This window comes from Podarcis vaucheri (assembly GCF_965113315.1).
Source record: "Podarcis vaucheri genome assembly, chromosome: 3".
Classification (NCBI taxonomy): Eukaryota; Metazoa; Chordata; class Lepidosauria; order Squamata; family Lacertidae; genus Podarcis; species Podarcis vaucheri.
In genome coordinates this window covers 104,665,797-104,685,257 of record NC_138761.1, presented here as the reverse complement: position 1 = coordinate 104,685,257, position 19,461 = coordinate 104,665,797, and the positions used below count along the sequence as shown (strand labels likewise).

The following is a 19,461-nucleotide window of genomic DNA, read 5'->3' as shown; positions in this document are numbered from 1 at the left end:
TCCATGGGGTCACAAAGAGTCGGACTAAACAACTGAACAACAACAACAACATAGTGTGAATTAGCAAACTATGGTTTTCAACCAGTTATGCAAATCAATGGTAAGCTAAGCTTGCATGCCCACCACAAATACCGTCAAAGTAAATATAGGAGACAAAATACCATACAGTTCCCTCACGCCCGGGAAATCTGAAACAGTTGACAGGCTTCAGTGTTTTTTATCCAAAGCAAGACCCTAAATAAATAGTATTTCTTGAGACCTGCTTGTCAAAACCAGTCTTATTCACATGTATGCAATAATGGAATTATAGCCTAATCTTAACGCAAAATTGGGACAATTCCATGGTCATGTCTGCTGCAGAAATCGTGGGGAGACGGCTGCTTTCCCCCTTTCTGCTAGCACATTGTAACCTAAGCCAAGGGGTTTATTACTGCATGGCATATGGGGAACTGTTTTGTGGAAGTCTTGTTAAAATACCACAGCTTATCATTCCACTGAAACCTGTTTCGTGCTGCCAATAGTTCGTTTGGCTGCAATGACATCGGGTGTTTCAAAGGCTGCAACAAAATTTACAGCAGAAGAAGATACATCATTGATTTACCATAAAAATAAAATATCTGCCTGTTGTAATAATCCTTAATATTAACAGTGGCTGAATCAAAAACCCTCATTTTGCATTTGTTTTAATGGGTGAGAATTTCTGCACTCAACATACCTAAGTTTAGATTATTACTGCAGAGGGTATGCTTTGTCATACTATGAGATGTTTACCCTGTTATGCATTTTTTAAAAAAAAAAATATTTAAAGAAGTAGTGGTTAAACATTTGCCTTCCTTATGTTGCTGAACAACCACTCCCATAATTGCTGACCTGCAGGCTGGGGCCAGGAGTTGAAGCCTGGAAGTTTTGAAAGGCTCCACCCCACAAAATGCATAAAACTGTGGAATACTCACTGACATGACACGTCTTCTTGTTGACTTCAACATGTATCTCTTTTACTGTGCGATAAAAGCATCTTCCAGCAGCCGAACACAAGACCGGTTCACCCATGCTTTAACATCTCTTAATTTTATCTCGCATCCTTGTATACCACTTTTCATTTTTAAAAAAGGACCTCAGATATCAATAGGATGATATCAACAGTAATTACCAATAAGAAGCCCATATTATAAAAAGCAATTTAAAAAACCAAGAAAAAAAATCACAACCACTATTATATAATAAAGAAGGTTACAAAATAAAATAAACACAGGCTCCAAAACCTTGGAGAACATGTATGGAAGTCTTCATTATGCAGCAGAAGCCAATCATTGTCATAGTCATTCATGGTCCTTTATGGAGGGAGTTTCACAGATGGGGCACCATCATGGAGAAGGCCCTGTTCTGTTTCCACATGCCCTTTAAAAAAATGTTTTTATTTATTATAAAAGACAACATAACAAAGAGATATAAAGTACCAAAAAAATCAGAAACCACAGGGTGTCCCATCCCCCCTAGTAACACTTTTGGTGCTACTGACATAACTCAGTTACAGCACAGTGCCCAGTTTGAGGACTGGGACATTCTCCGCATGTAATATGTGTGACTGTCTCTGTTAGATGGCCGAAAACTTGAACTACATTACTTCCAACACGGCTTGATGTCATGAGTTTCAAATTTACATGTACCATATTAGTGGACCAAATTGCATTGCAACAAATGGCAAATACGCTTTGTCTTTATTTTGGCTACAGCAGCAAATCATGCTTTAATGTACCAATGTGATATTGGTTACTTTCAAGTATCTCAGTATTTTTTGCAATGGTCGGGACTTCCAGTTTTCAGGGCAGGAGGCCATGAGAAGGTGCCTCAGACCAGGAAGAGAACATGCCTTCTAAACTAGCCTTTGAAGTTCTTGGATCCTTAGGAGGTTGAGCACCAGAGATCCCTCTGACCTGAAGAGGCTTTGACCTGAAGAGCTACTCAGAGGATCCTACAGTCTTATTTAAGACACATTCTGCGTTGGTTGAAGCAGCAGTCAAGCTGGACTTTTCTGACTTCCACTCCAGATGCCACTTGGAGCTGTCCAAGGTTCTACCCAATTTGCAAGTTTGTCTTCTGTTTTACCCAGCTCGACTTATCTGGATTTTAACCTCTGTTTCATCTGACCTTGCCTTGCTGGACCCTGGTCTGTGCTTGGTCAGACTTTGGTGCCTGGATTTGGAACTGAAACTAGTGACATATTGCCTGGTGTCCTATTGATTCTGTGTCTAGCACATGCTCTCACTTGTGCTAGAAACCTGGGACTACTGCCTGGGACAGAACATAATCTCCCTGCTTTAGCAACACTTAATGATTTCCAGCTGAAAATAGCCCACAACTGAAAAAACCCAGTCTTTGAAATGATATGAAAGTTTTGTTTGGCCTGTATTGGTTCACCCACACGTAGCGGTCACTTTTTGATGCTGTAGCCATCAGACGATGAAGATCCAGATGTTGAACCATCGTCCCTGATTGTGCCATTATAAGAAAGGACATAAGTGGTACGCTCATTTTGAAGAGATGGCGAAAAACCTTTACCAGCAGCTGCTACTCTGCTTCTCTCTGTCGGATGATATTCTCCGTGGAACAATGGATGTCCCCCAGTCAATCTGGTGCCCCAGCCATTCCAAACCACAATATATATTAATCTCAACATATTTGCCTTGTCTTACGAAGGCATTTTTTTCACAAACAAAATGCTTTGCTGTTGTTTTTTCAGTGCAGGGTGACCACACCATTTCAAATTTTATTTGAATAATATTTGAATAACAGGCAGTCCTATATTGGGAAGTTTTTAATGTTTGATGTTTTATTATGTTTTTATATATGTTGTAAGCTGCTCAGAGTGGCTGGGGAAATCCAGCCAGATGATGGGGTATCATCATCATCACATAGGGTAACTACCAAGACTTAGCCTTGTTTCCAGCTATTTTACATGCACTAAGATTATGACCTCAAAAATGTCTCTCTGCTTCTTGAGATATTCATTGGTGGATCTCCTCTGGAGGTTTCGCCAAATAAGGTGAGTCAAATGCTTACTAGAGAGAGAAGCTTGCCTAGCGCCTCCACTGTGGTCGCTGGGGCACAGGCTTTTCAGATATGCTTTTCATTCATTTTAGATATTTGGCACTTACAATTTCTCCGTATACTGGCTTTGTACAGGTTTAATGATGGTGTATGATGGGTTTACATTGGCTGTACTGCTGTTGTTTTTAATATATGTCATGACCTTGTGCTATTTGATTGTATTTTTGTACTTTACTGGTTCATAGGTTTTGCAAATTGCCAGATATTTCCCCCATTCTTCCTTCATGTGTGGTGCCATGCATGTGGTCCTCAGTCCTTCTAGGTCCTGACAGGCCCCAGATCTGCAAGGTGGAATTCTCAATGTTCCTTCAGGCCATGTCTAGGGATTGTTAACCTGTTGATGAGTGGTTTTAATATGTTGTAAATAACTCTGCCCAGGGTTGCAGTATCTTTGGAGAAAGGATCACAAGAACTCTGCAGAATGTCCTTTCATGCATTTTCAAGCCCATTATAGCTTCTGTATAACACATGGACAAGACGTCTGTGTCACTTCTTGCAACAGAAAGGTAATGCACACTCTTGCATTAATGGACTAGCCTACTTATCTGCTTATCTGTTGGAAGTGCCCTGATCCCTGCTTCTTATATTGGGATTTTTGAAATAACTGTCATTTGCTCTAATTTATATTATTTTGATTCATTGGTTTCATTGACTAATGTGTTACTGCTACTGCAATGTTCCTGAAGGAGATGCTGTTGTGACAGTAAACCTGTCCATTTAAAACTGGTTTTGGGTTGTTATATATATATATATATATATATATATATATATATATATATATATATATATTTGCTTTCGTAGATTTTCACGGGTACAGGAATGCAGGTTTTGGTGTCTTCGGGTGTCTTCCCGTGTAAGAGTCGGGGTGTCTGTGCGACGTTAATTTCGTGTCCTGTTTCTTTCATGTGTTGGAAAAGAGAGGAAGTTTTTTCTTCTTTTTTGACGGCATTCTTGTGTTCTGCGATACGTGCATTTATTCGTCTGTTTGTTTGTCCAATGTACGTGGCTGGGCAGACTTTGCAGGGTATTTCATAGACCCCTTGGTTTTCCAGCTGGATTTTGTCTTTTGGGTTTCTGAGGATATTGGCTATTTTTTGGTTGGTGCAGAAGGCTGTTTTGATATTGTGTTTATGGAGGATTTTGCTGATTTTGTCTGTAGTGCCCTTGATATAAGGAAGGAGGGCCATGCCATTGTTTTCTTCTGTGTCTTGGTTTTTGGGGGGTGTTTCTTTTTGGATTAGCTTCGTAACCCTGTTTTTCTGGTATCCATTGGCGATTAACACATTTGAGAGATTCTGTAACTCAGTTGTCAAGTGGTCTTTGTCAGCCAGGCGTTTGGTTCTGGAGATGAGAGTCTTGGCTACGGAGTTTATTTGTGCAGGGTGGTGGTGTGATTGTGCATGTAAGTAGCGGTTGGTGTGTGTTTTTTTCCGGTAGATAGTGTGTCCTAGGGAGCCATCAGGTTTTTTGTAGATTAGGACGTCAAGAAAGGGGAGTTGGTTGTTGTCTTCTATTTCCATAGTGAATTGTATTTTGGGGTGTAGGCTGTTGAGATGTGTGAGGAAGCTATCTAGTTTTTCTTTCCCGTGTGGCCAAATTACAAAGGTGTCGTCAACATATCTGAGCCAAAGTTTGGGTTTGTGTTCTGACTTGTCTAAAGCATTGGTTTCAAAGTGTTCCATGTACAAATTTGCGATGACCAGTGAGAGGGGTGATCCCATAGGTGCTCCTTCTATCTGTTTGTATCTTTGTCCATTGTGGATGAAGTACGTGTTGGTTAGGCAATGGTTGGTCAGGTCCAGGATGTATTTGGGGGGGTTGTATTTGTTTTGAATGGCTGTCAAGGCTTCATTAATGGGCACTTGAGTGAAGAGAGATACAACATCGAAGCTCACAAGTAGGTCATCGGGATGTAGGTATTGTTTCTTTATTGTTTCTATGAACTGGAAGGAGTTAGTAACGTGTGAAGCGATGGATTCTGCATAGGGCTGAAGTTGCTTAGCGAGAAATTTAGCGAGATTTTGTAGAGGTGAGCCTATGGAGCTGACTATTGGTCTGAGTGGTGTTCCTTCTTTGTGTATCTTGGGGAGACCGTAGAGTTTGGGGGATCTGGATGATTTTTCTCTGGGGATGATTCTTAGCTGGATTTCTTCACTGATAGGAGAGGCTTTTATTTTGGATTTGGTGGTTTTTTCCAGATAGGTGGTGGGATCTGTTTTTATAGGTTGGTAGGTAGGGTCTTGGAGTAGATTTGATAGTTTTGCTTGGTAGTCCGATGTGTTCATCACAACAGTGGCGTTGCCTTTGTCTGCTGGGAGAATGATTATGTTGTTGTCTTTCCTCAGGTTGGTGAGTGCTTTCTGTTCTTCTTTGTGTAAATTGCTTCTGGGTGGTTTGCTGGAGCAGAGGATGTTGGTGACTTCAAGTCTGATTTTATTGGCTTCATCTGGGTCGATTTTGGTCAGGCTAGCTTCGACTCCGCATATGATGTTTTCCGTGGGGATGCGTCTCGGGGCGACTGCAAAGTTGAAACCTTTGGAGAGTACTTTGGTTTCCTTATATCAAGGGCACTACAGACAAAATCAGCAAAATCCTCCATAAACACAATATCAAAACAGCCTTCTGCACCAACCAAAAAATAGCCAATATCCTCAGAAACCCAAAAGACAAAATCCAGCTGGAAAACCAAGGGGTCTATGAAATACCCTGCAAAGTCTGCCCAGCCACGTACATTGGACAAACAAACAGACGAATAAATGCACGTATCGCAGAACACAAGAATGCCGTCAAAAAAGAAGAAAAAACTTCCTCTCTTTTCCAACACATGAAAGAAACAGGACATGAAATTAATTTTGCAGATTCCAAATTGCTCTTTAACATGGAACATCACCACAAGAGAATAATCATGGAAGCCATCGAGATAGAGAAACACCCTCACAACATGAACAAGCGTGACGACACGTCCCGCCTGCCAGACATCTGGAAATTAGCCCTCCCCACAAAAACCGACACCAGAACCAGAGGCACACAGAACGCCGTCACCAATCAACCACACCAGACCCAAACCCAGACCCTCTCCACAGACATATTACAGACTCCATCCAGTAGCCAAACTATAGTGGCACCTCCGGATGCTGCACCCCCCTGCAATCCCTACACAGATCTGGCTGGCACAAGGCACAAAACCATAGCTCGCCCCTATACACGAAGCCAAGCCAGAGCACAACTAAATGCAGCACAGCCATCTTCTCAGAAAAACTCTTCACAAGCTCAAGAGGTCAAGACACGAAAGCTTTAGCAACTAATCTACACTTAATGACCCACCCAGTGATATTCTGAATATCACTCATGAAATCACCCAAGATATCCCTCAAGTAATTAAGGAACAAAAGAAGAAAAGGCACACTAATCTAGGAACTTCCTCTTTGCCCAGAACGTTGGAGGCTATACACCACACCCCTCAACAGTATTTATAGGAACTCAAACACCAGACTCTGCTCTGTTCCAGTAACAAGAAGCCGAAAGCACCAGCCTGAAGATGACGAGTGAGACCTCGTCGAAACGTCGCACAGACACCCCGACTCTTACACGGGAAGACACCCGAAGACACCAAAACCTGCATTCCTGTACCCGTGAAAATCTACGAAAGCATATATATATATATATATATATATATATATATATGCAAACAGAGTTGTTTGTAATCCTTAGGCTGTGTCATAAAGGTCAGACAACAATAAGCTGGCAAAAAAGCAAGCAGGTTCTCTGAGATCACAAGGTCTTTGCATGACCCTACGTGGTTTCTAAAGAATTTCCACTCCATGTCCTCTAAAGCCTTGAAGTCATTCTGTGAACATTTGAACGCCTCTGAGGGACTGCCATGCTACTTATCAGGTCAACAGTCCCTGGGAGGTTTCTCACTGGATTCTAGGTCAAATAGATGCAATGGGCAAAAAAAAGAGAGAGTCTGCTTCTCTTGCTCTCTCTTTAAAAGGGCCTGTGATAAAAATGGCCTAGGACTTGGGAGAGTGCTATGGGTGGGTGGGTGTGAAATAACTCACATTCAAACACATCTGAACTTATGAACCCACACATCACACTTTGGTACAGAAATCAGGCAAGTTCAGAGTAGAGGCATTCTGTGTACCCACTCCAGGAATTGATCATGTTTTCCTGTTTCAGGCTGTGTGGATATTCAGCTAAAATAATTCCGATAGTACTAGCAGCAATCATGCCAATATGTGTGTGTGCAAGGCAAGTGTGGATGAAAGGGAAATTTCCTTTCCAGTGCCATCTCGTTTCCTTTGTAGCAGGAACCCCCCCACCCCAATCATTCTGTTTCCACAAACTTCACACACACTCACACTCACACACTACATACGCCACATTTCTGTTATAAATTCATAGAAAATCAACCATACATCGGATTTGCACTGTTCCATTTTTTACTCCATGTGACAAGGACTATCAAAGGGGGGTGCTTGGTTTCTGGTCAGCCATAATCCCTTCACCATCCCAGCACATCCACAGGAGCCCTGCCCAGTTGCTATGCCAACCCTGATAATCCCAGACAGAAGACAATCAAAATCACAAAGAACAGTGGATTCACCACAGGCTGAAACAAAGGACAATGATCAGATCTTCCCTCTGGGGGCAGGAAACTGCAAACTCCCCATTGTCACCTGGAAAGTACTCATGGGGAGGGGGAAAGGAGGAACCAGCCGGGTGACAGGACACTCAGGTTACCACCACAACTCCTCCCTCAACCCCTCCTTTCTGTAATGTATGCATGATGTTTCTGGGGGTGGGCTTGACCTAGAGGAGGGGAATTTCAAAAGTTTTTATAAGGTCTTGCAGCCCATTGTTCTGGGTCTTTCCTCTCTCTTGCAAGGGAAGGGAACCCTGTTGCAACAGTTCAATAAAGGCCAAGCCTACAGGCTGCTGTTTTGCTCCAAGTTATCCTGGTTGGTGTCTTTGTTTTGTCCAAGAGAGCCCTCAGATTTTTCCGTTAACACCTTCCACACATTAGAATGCGTTTGTCCTTTATTTAAACCTCACTCTTCACTTTCATTACCCATTTGAACAAGGCGCTGATTTTCGTGCTTTCGTTTTCCTGCTCATCATTGCTGTGATTGCTATTATGACTGTTATTTAGGATGGCTGGCTTACTTTCAGCATGTTAGAGCACATCTGTCCGTGGCAAACATTCAAGCATGTGGATTGCTTTCACCCCTTCTTCTTCAAAGCATGATTTGGATAATGTTTAAATCAAGGGCTGTAATCATTTACTCTGGAGGTGGTCTACCGAAGTCAACAAACTGGCTGTGTTTTGGAAGAGGCAGGTTTGCCCAGGCTGAAAGTAAGCAGAAAGCATCTGTAGAGAGATAAACAGGGGCCACAATCCAAGGGAGACTTAGGCGGTCTTAAACATAAAGGGGTTCCAATGCACTTAACTGCACTGGATCTTGGCTATGCATGTTTCATATCCAGTCCTCCACAGACAATACACAATTTGGTTCTTTAAAATGTTATTATGGATTGCCCCTTCACATCAATAGAGAAACGCCCATCCGGTGACTTCAGTGGGATTCAGACTCAGGCCTACGGGGAACACCTATTTATGAGTCGAAAGTTATCCAGGCTACTATCCTTGAGCTACTTGGGAGCAAGCCCTATTGAACTGAGTGGAGCTTGCTGGGGAGCAAATGGACCCGAGATCGTGCTGTTGCATTCTCGTTGTGCTGAAGCACTTGAGTTAAATTGATTTATAAATAGGCAAGCGCACGATGTGCACTGCTGCACCGGGGGGGGGGGTGTAGGTGTGGGGGGGCCAGTGTGTTAGCCTCCCCTCCCCCTCCTCAGTGCCTCGCATATATGTTTCGAGCGTATAAGACCGTAGTAGCAACAGCAGTCAATGCAGTTTCCTCGACACTCGCGGCGGGGCTTCATTACCCGAGCACGTTTCCTAGCCTGCAAGTCGCCAGGAGGAATGGAAACGCCAGAAGAAACCGCCAGCTCTCTCCCTCCCCGGAAAAGATGCGCGTGAGCGCGGCCGGATTATAAAGTCCAGGGAAATACAGTACAAGCGCATCTATATAAAGCACGTATGAGTCAGAGAGCTAGTGGAAGAGGGAAGCAGCATAAACAGTGGATCAGGTGGCCGCTTCTGTCTCTTTGCAACCTCCACGGTAGCTGCTGTTTCTCTCCCTGTGTGCGTGTGCGTGTGTAACTTTACCAGAAGTGGTGCCATTGATCTCTTTTCTCCTCGCGCTCTGCATCCTCCGTAGGGAAGAGAACAAACCTCCCTGCCTGCGGGCTCCGTTTCCTGCAGGATGGCACCGTCAGCTCGCGGTTGCCGGCTGCTGCTGCCGCTTGGCTGCTGCTGCCTGCGAGGAGGAGGAGGAGGAGAAGCGCCAAGAACAGCGCCGGCTGCTTGGAGAGAGGGAAGGAGAAGCGGCGGCGAATGAAATAAATAAAAGGGCGACCCGGGCAGAGGCAGCCGCGGCGGTGCTGCTTGCTCTTGTGTGCAAATTGCCCGCTCCGAAGCCCTCCCCGTGGGGGAGGCTGGGCTGGGTTGACACACGGGAGGAGCAGAGAGGGGGGGGGAGAAAGAGAGAGAGGGAAAGGAGGAGGGAGGCAAAAGAGCCAGAAAAGGGAGCCCGTCCCCGCCCTCGTCCCTCCCCCCCGCGGCCGCGATTGGCTCCCCCCGCCCCTCGCCCGGGCTGCGAGGCCGCCTCCCTCTCCAGCTAAAGCGGCCAGTGTGCGAGCAGGAGCGAGCCAGAAGGGAGCATGGTCTCGACGCCGCAACCAGCTGCCTCCGTCTGCCCGAGTCGCGCCCGCTCCGCCAGCCTCTCGCGCGCTCCCTCCCCGCGCCGCCTCGCGCCTGCCCTCCGGAGGGGCTGAGGGGGCAGCCCCGGAGGCGGCGGCGGCGGTAGCAGCGGCGGCGGTGCGGGGCTTTGCGGTAGGGGGGGAGGGCGGAGAGGCTGCGATGCCGAAGCCGCCTCCCCCTCCTCCTCCTCCTCCTTCTCCCCCTCCTCCTCCTCCCGCTGTTTCTGTGCATCCTCCTTCTCCGCCTGCCTGAAGAAGGTGGGGGGGAGGACGAAGAAGAAGAAGAGGAGCAAGAACAAGAAGAACCCAGAAGAAGCAGCAGCCGCTTTCGCGCGCCAAGGACGCGCGTAATTACGCACCGGCGCCGGGGCCCCCTCGCCTCTCCCGCGCGCGCACCGCCCAGAGGGGAAAGGTAAGAGCCAATGTGGGGCGGGGGGGGGGAAGGAGGGGGAGCTCGCGACGCAAGGTAGAGGGAGGACCGCGGAGCGAGGCTCCTAGGTGGCGTCTGGTGGCCCCCGCCGTTGTTTGTGGTGGTGGCACCGCCTGGAGTAAGTCGCCTCGGGTGGGTTGAGCGGCGGGCGAAGGCGAATCCCCCCTCGCGCCTGCGCTCGCCGCCTGCCTGGGAAAACTTCCTGCTTGGGTGTTTTGTGTGTGAGGTGCAAGACCAGCCTACTCGGTAGCGCGGGGGTGCTCTGAGGTAACCGGAGGGGGTGAGGTGCGGGGAGAGAGGCAGCCACCCACCCTGCTTCCTCCGCCCGCGCCGGTCACTCTCTCCCAGCACCACCAGCCCCTTTCTCTCTTCGCCATCTCTTCAACTTCCCTCTCGGTGTGGGTTAAAAGGCACCTTTCCTCACCCCACAGAGCACGAGTTCCAAAGGTGGTTGACTTCTCTCTCTTCTGAATGGAGGAGCAGGGAACCACGCAGTGTGTCATATATATTTTTTTCCCTCTGGCACTGCGTGTGTATTTTTATTTTTTAATTTGGTCAATAATAAAACAAGGCTCTGTTTCGTAGATGGCTTTCCCTGTTTAAAAGCACACACCACTGCAAAATCATCCATCATCACCAGAAGGCAGAGGCTATCTTTAATTAAAACTGTCCGGAAAGGAATAAAAAATGACAGTCGCCTACCTCGGAATGAAATCTGCAGGGATCTTGGTGCAGGTCTGGCATCCCTGGCTGACTTTTCTTAGTTTGTTTCAAAATGCGTCGACCCTCACGGGGAAACACAGCTTGAATAGATTGGGTAACTTCTAGGTGTGTTAGTCTCTGCTGCTGCATCCCCTTAACCAGTCTCTGCTACTCATTGTCAAACCTCCAACCGCTACCCCCCAAATATATCCTGTCTGCCTAATGTAGGTTGTCAGGTTTCTGGGCAGCAGCTGAATTGTAGAGTGCCTTGTAGCCTTTTGGCAGAATATAAATAGTTCTATACCGAAGGTGTGTCCAGGAACCATTTATAGTGTACAGTCCTAGGCATGGCTTTCAGGAAGTTCTATTGAACCGGATGAGACTTACCTAAGCCTATGCATGTTTACTTTCAAATAACACATCTCTGTTGACTGGAAGACTTGATTCTGTTGTATCGGCTGTGGTTTTCATGAGCTATAGTTTCTCTTCTTCCTTCTCTCCATCACCCTGTTCCACATTTAATTCTCCTGCCTTGTTTTTATGATGGGTAAAGGATTTGGTGTTTGTGTAATAGTGCAAACAGTTACGTTTTGGGATAATGATTGATTGCATACATTTTTAAGATTTGCTCCATGTGCATTTTGAAAAGTGTGACTGACCTCTAAAATCTACTGTTGTGATCAAGGCTGTTGTTATGTCCACATTTACCTGGGACCAAGTCCCGTTGAATTCAAGACCTGTTATAGGATTATGCTGTTAAAAGGTTAATAAAGCCTAAGTGAATATAGATATAATTGATACTTATTGAAGCCCTTAAGTTATAGACGAATCAATATAAAGTTTAAAAGTTTGTCGGGGGAGGGGAGAGGAAAAAAGCAAATTGTTATTGAGAAATTGTGTTAATATTGTTAGTGTACATTTCACCAGAAATAATTTTGGGTGTCTCCTCCGCCAAATCAATCAGATTGCCGATAGCAGAACTACACTACCATCTTTTAAGTTTCAACAAATTGTTAAATTATGGCCTCCCCCCTTCATATATATGATTGTATGAGAGAAGCATTACTATGTTCCTACTATTCCTTTTAAAAAAGGCATCTGTGGCACTCTGTTACAACTGGATTAAGCTGGTAATGGCATTTACTTCACAAAGTGAAGTACAACCATGTTTTAGCCTTATTCAACAGTTTGAAACTTTAGTTATTCACAGTGGGTTACCTACTCTTATTTGAATGAGTAACGAGGTTTTATTCTTCTCTGTATAACCTGCCCCTCACTGTGGCTGTCTGCGGAAGGGTTTTTCCCAGCTTGCAATGAAGCATGGCTTATATAAGTGAAATAACTATCAGTGCATGTAGTTACAACCATGTTTCATGGGATTATTATTTTAATGTAAACTTGGTGCTTTGGACTGCACCTTCAGAGGATGTGGAGTTAGGTTATTGCAGTCAACATAATGAATCTGGACAAATGGTTCTTTTCTACAACTTTTGTCTAAGCTATTAGATTCATAGTGGTGTTTGATCCTTATTTGAAGAGGATTAAGTTAAAACGAGCACTTTGTATAGACAGCTTCACTGAGAACTCAATTCTCTTCTATGTAGATTTGAGTGAACTGATGTGGCTTGAAAGTTTCCTATGCTCCCAAGTTTTCAGTGTTAACTGGTCTTGTGAAGCGTAAGAAGTATGTTCACAGTGCTTGGAGCAACAGAACCCAAGAACAAACGTTCAGTGTGAATTATTGCTGGAATAGAATATTTTATGGTTGTCATGGCTACAAATAGAGCAATGGTTGCTGGTTTTCACCTAAACGCAGTAGTGGAAAAGGGGTAGAATTCAAGTTCTTTTGTTACTTTTAATTATATCTCTGATGAATGATAGCCAAACTTCAGGTGCCCAATAAATGCAAAACATTGAATCTGGTTTCAAGTCCCCCCCCCCCTTTCAAACCCTTAACGTACCAAAACTGCAGAAGGTAAAGCGTTCTTTTTGTTTGCTAGATTCATCCCGCAAATCCTACAGTAACGGGACTTGAGGGAAACAGAAGAGCATCCAGTCTAGCCCTCCGTACACAATAGCCAAGATAAACTGGATCACTCTCTGCTACAGGTGGTTAAGAAGGGAAAAATAATACACAGCACTCTAAAATTGCATCCCGGATGAGAGTGTTGGGTGAGAGATGGATGTCTACAACAGTGTGACTGATGTAAGGGGATTTGTTTCAATACTTTATAGGTTTCATTCGCTGAGTGGCTTCATAGTGCCCTGATGTACATGTGCAGTGCATTTTTAGTGCGTGGATGGAGTGGTTGGGGATAGTCGCTTGTTCAAGAGGGAGATGTTGGACCGATGGGGTGGATGGTGAATTTGTGTGCGTTGGTGGATGTGCTTGAGGTATGGGGAATAGAGTGGGATGACTTAAATTGGATGAATAGTGGGTACCACATGCTTTATGTTCATGTTTTAGGGAAATTGGTTGGGTGTAGATGGAAGAGAAAATCTAGATGGGATGTGGATTTCTTACTGAGGCAAGTGCTTTGTATTGTGAGCTAGGATGGCAAGAGGGGGGAATCCCTGACTCTTAAGATGTTTTCAACTTCTGTGTTTTACTTTTGGGGATGGGGACTCTGCTGTTATAGTCTGCACTGTGGTTTTTCAGTTGTATTGATTGTTCTCACTCCATGTATTGTGGCTGTTATTTTTTTATGAATGACTTAGAGGCTGTTGTAGTAGTAAGAAGTAAGTATAATACATTAAATACAGTAGGGTGAAAAGCTGCAACTGACCTTAGCAACAAGCAGCTGAAAACGTGTGTGGAACCATGTATTACACTGTTAAGGGCAGTTTTGTTGCTCTGGAAATATGTGGACATACTGATGGTGGTGGTTTCCTCCCCTTTCTTTCAGCATTTAACATGTGTTGAAGAACAGCACACCCAAGCAGTGTCTTTATTGCCTACAGTTTAGTAGCACTGCTGCCATCTGTTCTTGGACATCTGCTTGCACTGAAAAACTTGCCTAATTCTAGATTGTGTTTCTTGACCGTAGTTGCTCTCTAGGATGCTGATTCTCTTGGGTCCATGGCACCAACTCTAGGCAGGTGTTTGGTCACTTGTGGTTCAGCCTTGTCCTATTATTGCTTCCCTCCCCTTCCTTTTAATGACTTTATTCCTAATATCTAAAAATTAAGGAGATGGTTCTTTCTAATCAAAGTAGCCAGGTTCACATGTCTGGCAGAGTGCTGGTTCCGATTGCTCAAAACTTCCATATCAATCCTTCCTGAACTGAATCCTGTGAATTGAAATAAAGTTGTTGGGTATTTTAATTTTACTATTAAGTCTGCTACTTTATTTTACTTTCTATGCACAATATTTCATTAAATCAATTGTCTTAAGAACAGGATGTAGAAAAAACAGAAAACTTAATAAAGTTGAGAATCTGAACTCCTCAGAATGAGGAGGCAAGTCAGCAAATCTTATTCTTCTGTCTCCCACTCTTTCTATTTAGGCACTTATTTGCATATATTGCAAAGGCTATGGAATACATTAAGAAAAGATGTTCTGAATCCCATTAAAATGTTAAGGCTGTAAGGTGTAAAATGATAATATAAATATGCCTGGTGCTAGTCCAAAGAGAAAGATCCGAAAGTTGCTTGCAATTTTTGGGTAGTCACTGAAAGAACCCCTCAGTAACGCTGCCCTTCTGGTCAGAATATGGAACTTGCATGCTACTGTCAAGAAGGTGCTTTCTTGTTTTAGTGGGCATGGGAAACGAAGCGGTATCTTAGAATCATTAGGAGAGGCCAGCCCATTTGGGACTCAAAACAGTGAATTGTGCAGTTAAAGAAATGAGTGTGGAAATGTGTCTGAATGTTCTCTCCATATCCAAAGTTGGCTACTATTTCCTATCTTCCTAAAGGCATCAGCAAGGATGCCTCTGGGAAAAGTTTAGTTGAGCACTGAGTTTGTGTGTGAAAATACAGCAGAAACCACTCTGAGCTTCAAACTAGGGATGACCTGTGTATGGCTTTTGCTCTTTAGTGCTTTTTCTAGTCAATAATTTTAGGGTGTTTGCATATTTCTTGAGCTGCCCTAAATTTTTATTGATTGGAGTTACAACCTTGCATTGTTCTGCTTTATTGTGTGCTTGTAGTGTTTTGGTGTGTTCTTTTGCTTTCTTGTAAACTTCCCTGGGATTATCAGTTGTATATTAAAGGGTGGGAATACAAGCTTCATTTTTTATTTTCAAAAATCAAGATACAAATTTGCCAAGTTTTTTAATACAAAAAAGTTGTGTGTTGACTGCTTTTTACATCAGTTTACCTCTAGCTTCTAAACACTAAGATCAAGTTACCAGGACTTGTTTTCATTGCCTTTTGTTTATAAAACAAAAGGCAAACATAAGGAGGCCTGCAGGCTACAGATGACAACATACTGTTTGGATGAAGCAAATCCAGATAAGAGAAACTTAAATGCCTTTTGCCATAGTTAGGATGGCCTGAAATGGCTGGTAGTGGAGAGTCATTAATGTTGCATGATTGGAAAACAGTAACTTGTGATGAGGAGAGAAATTGCCAGTGTGTGTCTTAGCTCTTTTTGTATACTAGAAGGCACTTGATCTCTCGGCAAGCACAGTCTGAATAAAAAGAATGACTAGCAAACTTGGGTACACTATTCCACGACAAATCACCTCCCTTCTGCGGTGCCGACCCTCCCTTCTGGAAATAATTCAGACTTGTTCGCACTGAGTAATAATAAATATATCAAGCTAACTTCCAGTGAGATGTAGGCGGTTTTGCTGTTGGAAATATTTACTTCAAGTCAGGAAAACATCTGAAGTATTACATTAAGAGCTGTCAGGTAATTGGACACCCTTAGGCTACATTGGCAGAAATCTCACTAGTAGTGACTCACTCTGTTGGTGATGCAAGAAGGAGGAAGGTACACCTGGTACATATAATAATATGTGGCTTCCCTTGTATTGTTTTAGTCTGTTTTTTGTTTGCCTTAATCTTGGTTTCTGAAACATCTTCTTAGTCTTAAACACGTACATATGGTGTTGAACTATATTCCCATATCGTGTGGTTTGTCAGATGGCCACCAGAAGTCACTCCTTTTGGTGGTGAAAATACCTGTTTTACAGGATTGGAAAGACCACCCCCTCTGTATCAATGTACATAATACCTGGGTGCACTTTTTGGTTTGTGAGTGTGCCTCTTACTGCCGGCTTCTTCCTGTTTCATCTATTCAGCATGCATTGCCAATATAGGGACACAATTTTGAATATTTGGTCACAATATACTGCTGAAGAATCAGCAGTTTAAATATAGGCTCTGCTGTATGTGTGCTTCACCAAATGTTGTGATGGCCTCTTAATATGTGATAAGCTTGTTTATTTTTATTTTTAATAATAACCCTGACCAACACCCTTTCCCCTTCCCTTTTAATTTGATTATATGTGTCTTTGTTAGTATAATGAAAGTTGTTGTAAAACTTAAATTATTCAATACAAAAGTATAAATTTTTAATAATTGTCAAGCACAGACAAACATACGGCTTCAAGAGTGCAGACACTGCAGATTTCAAGAGATGTACCTAATCTTGTTGAGTTGGGCTTCAATCATATCTCTATTGATATTTTTGAATCCTACAAGAGACTCATTATCAGTGTTCACTCTAACAAACATGATTAGCATCGCAATGCAGCCTGTAAAAACCACCCTTGACTTAGGTAATTTAAGAGCTTGGCTCTCGGGGTCTTTAGTGATGAGTAATTAACAGAGGAGCATAGTCTGATTTTCAAGGAGATATGCCTTTTCACACCTTGCTACAAGATTTTGTGATGGTTTTTTTTTGGGGGGGGGTGGACGGACGGACTGATGTTCTATACTGGTGGATTTGAAAATAGCAGCATGCCATAAACTGAAATAAAAGCTTCCTTTCACTCCAGTATTTCATCTTGCTGGCTCCTTAATGACAGCATTGAATGCATAAAACTCAAATGTCATCATACTGTATCTCAGCAGGCGTAACTATATGGCACATCCAAAAGAAATAAATTCTACAAAAGAGTAATGAACGTTTTTTAAAGCTATGTTATGCTAACTTGCTGTAATGCTAAAATGAACACAGCTGTTCTGATTCACTGAACATGCATGTTTAATGACTGGTATGTTAAAAAAAAAATGCACCAAAATCTTCACAATTCATTTCTGCAAGTACTTCTGTCTCTCTTGATTGAATAATTCATGTCAAATTGAGATATTTCAGAATCACCTGGGGTTTTTTTTTGGGGGGGGGTAATCTGAACATCAAGTACATTGCATTACTTTAAAAAAGTATTGGAAGCAGAGCATACCTTCTTCATGCCTCTGAGATACCAGTAGAAAAACAAGCATCCAGAATAATAAATAAGGGCTATTCTTGTTTCTCTTCTTCCACATACACCGCCCATTTCTAGGAACTAAATCTGCCTTAAACTTGTTGTTTCCCCATAATTTGAAAGGCATGTGCTTCTGCACAAGAGAGCTTCCTCTATAGGACAATATTGTTAAATTATTTTAAAAAATCCTTTCTGAAATAAGTATAGGATGTGCTGCAGCCTTGTCACCAAAGTTACCACTTAGCTACTTGGATTTCAAGCTCTGTGCGTGTATACTCAGAAGTAAACCCAATTATGTTCAGTAGTGTTTACTCCCAGGTAAGATAACCCTTGTGGTCCTTTCCAACTCTACGATTCTATAATTTTTGTTTCATTTGTGAACATTTATGTTCAACCAGATCGCAATAATTTGTTGTTAAGGATAGTTTTTATTCTGTGTCTGCTAGAGAAGCCTTATGCCTTTTCATTTTGTTTTGATGTATTTTAAATACTGCATGGCTGCTTTTTGCTTTGCGTTTGTAAGCCATCTAAATTTATTGATGGGTGGTCATAGACATCTTCATAAATAATTGTGCATAGAAGGACTGGAAGCTGCAGACTTTGTATTCCTGTTTGATAAAGGAAGGGGAGAGTTGGTCTTGGATTCCTAAGTTTACACAATACCGTTGCAAGTATCATAGGCTATCAAGCTCAGTAATCTATCGCTATTTGACAGTCGTATATATTTGGCTGCTGTATAACTCAAGATTGATAAATAATGTTCAGCTTAAAGGAAGGTAGGAGATTAATTTAGATAAGCTCTAAGGTCTCTGACACATTGGGTAGCTTACCCTAATAAGAAGTGCACTGTTGTACCCAGAAACACAACCCACCTCCCTGTAGAAACAGACATACCACCTTAACAGAGCAAACCTGCGGAACATTGAAGTAAGTAATGTGTGTAAAGGACACCTGACAACTAAGTCCTGACGCGAACGACTCTGGGGTTGCGGCGCTCATCTCGCTTTACTGGCCGAGGGAGCCGACGTTTGTCTGCAGACAGTTTTTCCTGGTCATGTGGCCAGCATGGCTAAGCCACTTCTAGTGAAACCAGAGCAGTGCACGAAAATGCCATTTACCTTCCCACCGGAGTGGTACCTATTTATCTACTTGCACTTTGACGTGCTTTTGAACTGCTAGGTTGGCAGGAGCAGGGACCGAGCAATGTGAGCTCACCCCGTTGCGGGGATTCGAACTGCTGACCTTCTGATTGGTAAGCCCAAGGCTCAGTGGTTTAGACCATAGCGCCACCTGCGTCCCAGTAATGTATATACAACACAGCAAAAAGTTATTTTTGACTTGTCAAATTTTCAGCTCCCCCTGCTCCCCCATTATCTTGTTTAAGTCAGACACAGGTTGCTTGGCTTTTACAGATTGTAATACATTACAAAGAAATTTATCTTGTGATGGAAGTTGGTGTAAGACTTGTTTTCTGCTTTGTTTTCAGGGCGCTGAATAAGTATTCAAACTGTTTCTACTTTATAAGTTGTCTGTCTTCACCAGGGGTCGGTCCACTGTCCCTCAGGCCTTGGGGGGGACGACTATATTTTGGGGAAAAAATATGAACGAATTCCTGTGCCCCACAAATAACCCAGATATGCATTTTAAATAAAAGGGCACATTCTACTCATGTAAAAACATGCTGATTCCCGGACTGTCCACAGACCAGATTTAGAAGGCGATTGGGCTGGATCTGGCCCCCCGGGCCTTAGTTTGCCTACCCATGGTCTTCACCCTTAAGTGAATGTATAAGTTCCTCCTCAGAGAGAGAAGGCAGACATCACTAATTCAGAAGGCTAAATATTTACTTGCTGACTTCTAATACAGCTAGAACGGAATGCCAAAAGTCTCAAAACCCTGTTGCTGCAGCTGTACTTGAAGAAACTCAGCAGGCAATAAAATATGCAGGAAGGTATCATCTGTCAGACATTGCGTTAGTAGGTTAGGATCTGTGCTAAACCTGTTCCAGTCCCC

General features: G+C 43.3%; 1 protein-coding gene across 1 annotated transcript in view; it reads left to right on the top strand.

Moving 5' to 3' along the window:
- Nucleotides 1-9,888: 9,888 nt before the first annotated feature.
- Nucleotides 9,889-19,461, top strand: part of KLHL29 (kelch like family member 29) — a 430,669-nt gene continuing 421,096 nt past the window's right edge. The window contains exon 1 of the mRNA XM_082215506.1: nt 9,889-10,348. The gene's annotated coding sequence lies outside the window, so the exon portion shown is untranslated. The remainder of the gene's footprint in view (nt 10,349-19,461) is intronic.